The sequence below is a fragment of the Pseudomyrmex gracilis genome, unplaced genomic scaffold, assembly GCF_002006095.1.
Source record: "Pseudomyrmex gracilis isolate BER0280 unplaced genomic scaffold, ASM200609v1 scaffold_3429, whole genome shotgun sequence".
NCBI classification, from domain to species: Eukaryota; Metazoa; Arthropoda; class Insecta; order Hymenoptera; family Formicidae; genus Pseudomyrmex; species Pseudomyrmex gracilis.
In genome coordinates, this window is record NW_018024013.1 from 174 (window position 1) to 8,692 (window position 8,519).

At 28.3% G+C, this 8,519-nt stretch overlaps 1 pseudogene; it reads left to right on the top strand.

The window, feature by feature from the left end:
- Window positions 1–516: 516 nt before the first annotated feature.
- On the top strand, window positions 517–2,272 carry LOC109863167 (annotated as a pseudogene).
- The last annotated feature ends 6,247 nt before the right edge of the window (window positions 2,273–8,519 follow it).

Consider the following 8,519-nt stretch of genomic DNA (forward strand, 5'->3'; position numbering starts at 1 on the left):
AATGTTTTTGATACTGTAATAACGCTTCGTGCGACAGCGTGAAATTTAACATTTTATTAAAACTGAGATTCATCTCGGGCTCTGTGAAATCTTTAACTAATAAATGAATGATAAGTCGTTGAGAGCCGTTCGCTGGATGTTATGCGGGAAATACGTCTATGGGTGTTTACGATAATTTAAGTTGGAGCTATTTCCACTAGAGCTAAAAAATTATAGACATAATCACCTCTAGTAACTTCATGATTCATGACAACTCAACGCTGTCTTTTATTGCCATTAAGGTGAGTTAAGTAACCTTACTTACGGAAGCCAAACAACGTCGAATCTTATACTAAATTAAAGAACAGTATGCAAAATTACAATCATAAGTATCAAATAGTTTTCAAACGTGATATTATAAATTTCAAAAATTTAATTATAAGTATTTAACTTTTTTACGAGCATTATTGTCACATTTATATAGTTTTATTTAGATTATTTTAATATTCATTGTGGTTAAACATTTTCAGAAAAGAAATGGATTTGCGGAGCATTTGGGACATATTTTTTGATAATTCATCAGATGATAAACATGAATATTTTCTACCCAAAAAGGAACATCATAATAAAATTTTATATTATTTCGACAATTTTGTTTTGACATATAGTTTAACAGGTAAGACTTCAAGAAAAGAAAGAGTTTTGCTATATTGTTTTAATTCTACACAGATGATTTTGCATTGCTGTAACTACAGTAAAATAACATTATTATTGTTTAGACAGATTTTAAATCACATTTTCATGTAGAAAAGCATACATACGAAAGATTAGTGCAAGATCTTGGACAACGTCTTTATCGTGAGCAAGGTGCTGCAAAAATGTCTCCTGGGAAGCAAATAGCTATGTCTTTATGGTTTTTTGGTAATCAAGAAGTTTACAGTATGTTTTATTTTTGCATATGAAAAATTTCTATTTATATATAGTTTATATTAAGTTGTATAAAAGTTTTCTTAAATAAATTAAGATAGTTAAAATAGCTAGAGAGAAGTAACTTTAAATTGCTTTTATATATAATCCAGATTACATATTGGCTACGTTTAATAAAGTAAGCAAATTTGCAAGTGTTGTGAAACTCTTTAATTCTTTATTTTGTAATATTAGTTCTTGTTTTTAATTTTCCGGATTTAAATATATAAAGTAATCATATTAAAAAATTTTAACAGTTGTGAAGCTTTTCTCTCTGCTCAACATTAAAAACACCTTAATTATATAAATAGAATTACTTATGTGAAATTTTGTTGTTTCTTGTTTCCCTATGTTAATACAAATTTGTAACAAAAATATTTTTACACTATCTTTCTTATATCTTATCTTTATATAGTATTTTTTGTAGTAAAATTCTTATAAAATGTTATTAGCAATATGTTACAATTGTTTGATTCTCTTAGCTATACAGATTTATATTTGTGTACATTCACACACGTATACATACGTATATACATTTCTTAGATCAATTGCGGATCGATTTGGAGTATCCAAAGATACTGTTTGAAAATGTGTATTTGAGGTTGCAATGCTATTAACTGAAGATGCTCACAGATATATAAAATGGCCTGAACTTCATAAAATGGCTACGTTTGAAAGAGAATTTCGTCAATTATGTGGTTTTCCTGGAGTAATTGGTGCAATTGATGGATCTCATATAAAAATAAGTGCACCTATAAAGAATCCTGAAAATTTTTAAGAGAAGATTAATCGTAAAGAGTATCATTCAATAATATTACAAGGAATTTGTGATTATAAATTAAAATTTATAGACGTTTCTACGGGACTATGTGGTAGCGTTCATGACGCAAGAGTATATCGTTTAAGCGATATTAGAACATTAATAGAACAAGATGAAAATAGATACTTTCAAAATCAGTATCATCTTCTGGCAGATGCAGCATACTCTTTATCACATTATATGTTAACTTCATATCGAGATAACGGTCATTTAACCAATGTACAAAGAAGATTTAACACAAAACTCTCAAAACCACGTGTAGTTATCGAGCGTGCTTTTGGGATGTTAAAAGGAAAGTTTAGAAAATTAAAATATCTTTATATGTATAATACAGAAATGATACCCTTAGTTATTTTTACTTGTTGTATCTTACATAACATATGCATAGAAAATAAAGACGCATTTATAGATAATGATGTATTTGATTCAGTAGAAATACAAGATAATATTGCATTTATGAATAGAGAAGAAAAAAGAGACCTTATTTCTAACTTAAAACAATTATGACTTAAGGCTCGTGAAATTACCAACAAGATATGTATAAGGCCTTACAAGCCATTCTCAAGATGTTTTGAGTAGAAACTTGTACGTGTATATAAATACATACACATGTAACGAATTCAACTTGTAAATTTTTACAAGTGAGTGTTTTTTGAGTTGAAAACTCAATTCTTAAAATCATACGGGATGCTAGATTTGCATCTCACATATGACAGACCCCGGATACCCCCCTAACTAATTTTAAAATTTTGCTGGCTGAAGAATGCGTTAAACAACATTATCAGACCATCTTTGATATATGTATATTGCGAAACTAACTCCAAGTGCCTCGGTGGCCTAACAGGAAAGGCGATGGCACGGAAAGCCGGAGATTCCAGGTTCGACTCCTGGCTGAGGAGTTTTTTTCGCAAAATTTTTAAAATTAGTTAGGGGGTATTCGGGGTCTGTCATATGTGAAATGCAAATCTGGCATTCCGTATGATTTTAAGAATTGAGTTTTCAACTCAAAAAACACTCACTTGTAAAAATTTACAAGTTGAATTCGTTACATGTGTATGTATTTATATACACGTACAAGTTTCTACTCAAAACATCTTGAGAATGGCTCGTAAGGCCTTATACATATCTTGTTGGTTATTTCTAACTTGTTGTAAATTGTTTTTACAATTAAAGGAAGAAGTTAAGGGAACATGTAATTTGAACATAAAAATATAATAAAATGGTAAGACAGTATATTATTGCAATGATATATATACACCTTCATAAATAATGCTGTTTTTACATAATTTAGAAGAAAACGAAATGTAAGGCTGATATTAAATTAATTACAAACGTATAGAGAGAGAAAATACATATACATATTATTTTTTAGACATTTATTACATTTACTTTCAAATTATAACATATAACTTTAAAATAAACTCTGAATTATAACAAAAAAGTATCAATGTTACTAAGCTCAATATAATTTAGCATGTCTAATATATATATCTTAATATTTTAAAAGGCACATACATATTTGTATGGTAGAAACTTACGCAAGTGATGAATAACAATGACCTTATTTTGTTAACCGTGATATAAATGCTTTCAATCTTTATCTAACAAAGTATGACTATATATAGTTAAAGTATATAAGACTATAATGTATGTTTTTCACAACAAAACATTTTTAAAAAAGCAAGAGAACTATTTTATTATAATAAGAAGTAATTAAAATTACTTTTAAATGCAGTAACACAACCTAATAATACAATATTAACGTTAGTATCATATTTTGCATTTTTAAGCAAACTTAAATACAAGATATAAATGTTTAATGTAACTAAAATAATAATTTCTTTCTTAATGTAATTAAAATATTAATCGTTTTAATACAACCTAAGAACACTTTTAATATCACATATTTTGCACTTTTAAATGAACTTAAGTACAAGACATAAAGCTTTCTTAATGTACCTAAAACATTAATGTGTTTGTACTTTTTACACTTTGGTATTGTTTATCAAAAGTGTAATATTTGCTTTTCAAATATTTTTCTATTTTTTTATGTCTCAAAATGCTTTTCCAATAAAAAGATAAAAGACGTTCTCTTTGTGTATAATTTTCTTCGTGATGCCATTCTCTTTGTTGCATTAATTCTTCCATCCAGACAGATGTTTTTGATTTTCTTTTTTTTATTGGTTTATTCTTTAAAACATTTGTTGATGCTACATTTAATTCATTTCGTTCGTTTTCATTATGTTCTTTATTAGATGAAGATGAAACATTTTGATTTATTGTAAAACCACGTATATTTGATGCAATGGACAACGGTGTAATTGCAGGATTTCTTCTTAACATGTCATCAATAATATCAAAATATTCCCAAGTTTGTTTTGCTGCACCAGTTTGTTTCTGTGAATCTTTAATTAATTTATACTTTTTTTTCATGCTGATCCATTTAATGTAACAATTGTCAGTAGTCAAGTTATATCCGTGAATGTTAATAGGTGCAGCAATATTTTTCCATATATTTTTGTTCAATTTTGCATACATGTTCCTCGGGTTTAGTAGAAGATTCAGCGCTGTTTTGCATTTCTGCTAATAACAGTTTTGTTATGTCATTAGTCCATTGAACTCTGCAATTAACTATATTTAGAAAGTATATACTATTTGATAAAATAATAATAATATTATACATAATTATGTTTATTAAAAAGGCATATACATATTAATATTGTTTGTTTCTTTTATAGATTTACCTGCACTAGACATTTTCCTTTTACTTATTTTTCTCTTTGAAATCAGATTTGCTTACTTAAATAAGATTACTTCACTCAACTCAATGGTAATAAAAGACAGCGTTAAGTTGTCATAAATCATGAAGTTACTAGAGGTAGTTATGTCTATAATTTGTTAGCCCTCGCGGAAATAGCTCTAACTTAAGTTATCGTAAACACCCTATATATATATGTGCGTGTGTACACATATATAATCGAATTCACGTTTTTCACGTAAGTTTTTTGAATTAAAATTACAATTCTAATAATTATATAGAATGCTCAATTTGCATCTCGTCATCAATTCAAAAAACTCACGTGAAAAACGTGAATTCGATTATATATGTGTACACACGCACATATATATATATATATATAGACATATTTCCCGCATAACATCCAGCGAACGGCTCTTAACGACTTATCATTAATTTATTAGTTAAAGACTTCACAGAACCCGAGATGAATCTCAGTTTTAATTGTTATAATCTAAAGATATTTCCTCCTCTATGTCACATCTTTCATCACGCATTTCTTGCAACATTACCTCTATTTTACGTGCCGTTTCTCGTTCTTCTGACGTTATTGGACTTATAGGTAAATTCAAAGCAGTAAAAGTCACGTAAAGCAACATTATTACATTATATAGATTAAATTGAACCATTCTGAAAAATATAAATAAATACTAAATATTGTTTTAAACTTTATTTGTGTACAAGAATAATACTTACCTTATAGTTTAGTAAATTTATTTGTGTTATTTTTTTCGTGTCCATTAATTTATGAATTATTACTATTATGTTGCAGCTTTGTAATTTAAAAGATACATATATTTGTATATTTTTCAAGTCAAATATCTTGGATATAATCAAATCACTAGTCAGAATTCACTCACTATTTCGTACTCACTATTATCTTTTTACATATTATTTTTTCACAGTCACTATAAAATAAACCAAACTTCCAAGCATAATATACAATAACTAACTTGAATATGACGCGCTGCGAACGATGATTATTAATATAAGTCATTCTACAATGAGTCATAGCAACAGATGACAACTAGAGGAACAGTGCTATTTTCAGTTGCACTTGGGCGTTGTGCAACTGGCGACGGAACATTTACAACTCATTATAGAATAAGTAAAATATAACGCATCAGTGGAAGGAATGTCTTAGCAACGCTTTTACACTTTGCTCTTTGCTTTGTGATTAGAACTTTATCCAATACGTGACAATGTGACTATTTTCATTCTTTAATTTTTGTATCGCTTATTACAATTAAAGCGCAATATAAATGATGAGTCATGCAGCGCGACGCATATAATACGATATTAATGGTGTATTTCTGAAAGATGCGATTTTGAAACATAAGAAAATCATATATGGTTGAATTCAGCGTAAAAACTGCTAAAATTTTTCCTTACAACAATTTTAAAAATTGAAAAAAAATGACGGGTGGGAGTAAATAAAAAAATGTTGAATAAAAAAGAAATCCAACTATGCGGTTGTAAAGCCTATAAAATACTATGCAACTTTTATTTGAAGCATTTTTTTATATCTTTTACCGTTTTGATGATACTCGCCTAAAACAAAAAACCGGTTTTTTTTCGAAGGGGTGTATCATTTTCCAAACGTGCAAGAAAGCACATAAAAAAAATACGGGTCTCTTATTTTTAGCTATTTTACAACATATTCAAAGCTCATCAAAATCGGAGAGGGACACTTGCGTCACTTCCCTTGTAAGTCTCATACGCAGTACTAATTCGACAAAAAAATGTTAACTGTACTAACGCGGTGATGAATGTACCACATGCGCAGTGAATTCAAGCGACCATTACAGTACAGTGTTAACTTAGTAGAGTTATACTTTTATAATATATTTGCCAAAAAAACTGGGTTTTCAGTAATTAAATATCATGTACGCGCTAGTAAAATTTTTTGATGGAGTACATTATGTATGCTCTTTCAATAATATTTATAGTTACTAAAATGCGAGGTATAAAAGTAAAGTACAGCAACGGAGTTAGACCGCTACAATTATTGCGAAAAATGGTAAGACAAACACTATTCAGTAAGCTGTTTTTCTACATAAACTGCTTGCACAGTTCTTTCCTTGTTTTCTCGCTTTGAAGAAAAAACAAGACAAAGTGCACACAATGCAGGAAAAACCAGACCTACTAAAATATGTTTTTTAAGTTTTCTATTATATATTCTATGTATTACATATATCTGATTTTTTTCAAATTGCATTAATACACGCAAAACTAATCAACCATTTCTTAGACAAATTACATTCAACGTATATGTATCTATTTTACATATATATATATATATATATATATATATATATATCTGTATATCAAATGAGCCATATTTTTCTGTTACTTACTTTACATTCTAAATAAAATTTTTCATATCTATTACATACTTTTCTTTCCATCAATCAAATATCATCTAAACACAGACATACACAAACATACTCAAAAAGCTACACAGCTACAAAATATACATAATTCTAAAATTATTATAAATTTGTTTTATTTTTCTAGATGATAAACATCTATTACAAACAATTCTTTCAAATATTGATAGAAAAAAACCTTTCATAATGATAAACTCTCTTTCTGTTGGATCTCATCTTACAAATAGCTCCCAAAATAATCAAAATTTATTTAAAAGTACTTCAGTGTATACGTGTACTGGTAAGTTCAATTCTTATTTAAACTGTCTTAAAAATTCCGATTTTACATATATGACTTTTGCTATGGTTATCGACAATAAAATACAACAATACGGTCTGAAGAAAAACCAATGAAACTTGTGTCAGCAATGAGACAGATAGCCACAAAAGTAATGCAAATTCACTGAAAAGTTTTACTGTGACTACGTCTGCTGGTAAGTACAGACGGCGTCAAAAATTCGTGGAGTTGGCGCGAGGATCGGAGAGCAAGCGAGGCGGTGCTCGTAACGCCAGCGAGCACCGTACGAACTAAATAGTAGCAATTGGTTGTTTGCAACTACGTACGTCGTATCAATAATGTAACTATTTTTTTTTTTAATTTTCTTCTCAAAACGTATTGGCCATTTACTAAATATCTAACGTTAACAAATAACATATATGTGTATATATGTGAGTAATAAATAAAATTATAATGTCTCCTGTATAAAAAACGTACATTGTAAAAGTCTCGTTTAAAAAATTATATACTTTTATATATAGGCACTAAATAAATACAATTATATTAAATTATTATTATATTATATTATATTTATATATTTTGTGTATACACAATTATATATAAGGAGAAATAGAAACACATTAAAAAATGAATAAGATAAACAATGCATAAGTAAGAAGAAAAAGATTATAACAAATAGATATATGCCGAAAGTTGAATAATCTTATGTCAAAATTAATAGAGTTTATTCATATAAAAACAATATCGCGGTGAAACAATTTGATAATATATAAAAATAATTATATACATATGATACATTAATTCCATTAATGTATCCAATAATGATAGTTTACCCTATTCATTTTTTAATGTGTTTCTATTTCTACATATATATAATTGTGTATACACAAAATATATGCATATAATATAATATAACTGTATTTATTTAGTGCCTATATATTGTAACAATGCAAATTGTTACGGCCGGGACCGACCACTCGTCCCAGCCAAAAACGCGGCGCTTAGCGCTAAATAATAATTCAGAAATCAGCGTATATTAACCTTTTCGCTCCGGGACTGGTCCATATATGGACCAGCAAGAAAAGCGAACGTAATAGATGTTTATAAGGTCAATTTAATGCACTAAATTTAGGAAAAAAATTGAAAAAAATCCTGGTTACTTCTTTGACCTTCAAAATTAACTTTGAAGGGGGGGAGTAGCAGGTTATTATTAACTTTTTCAGCTAAAATGCGAGGTCAATTTTAAAGAAAAAATCCCCGGAGCGAAAAGGTTAAATATACGCTGACGGC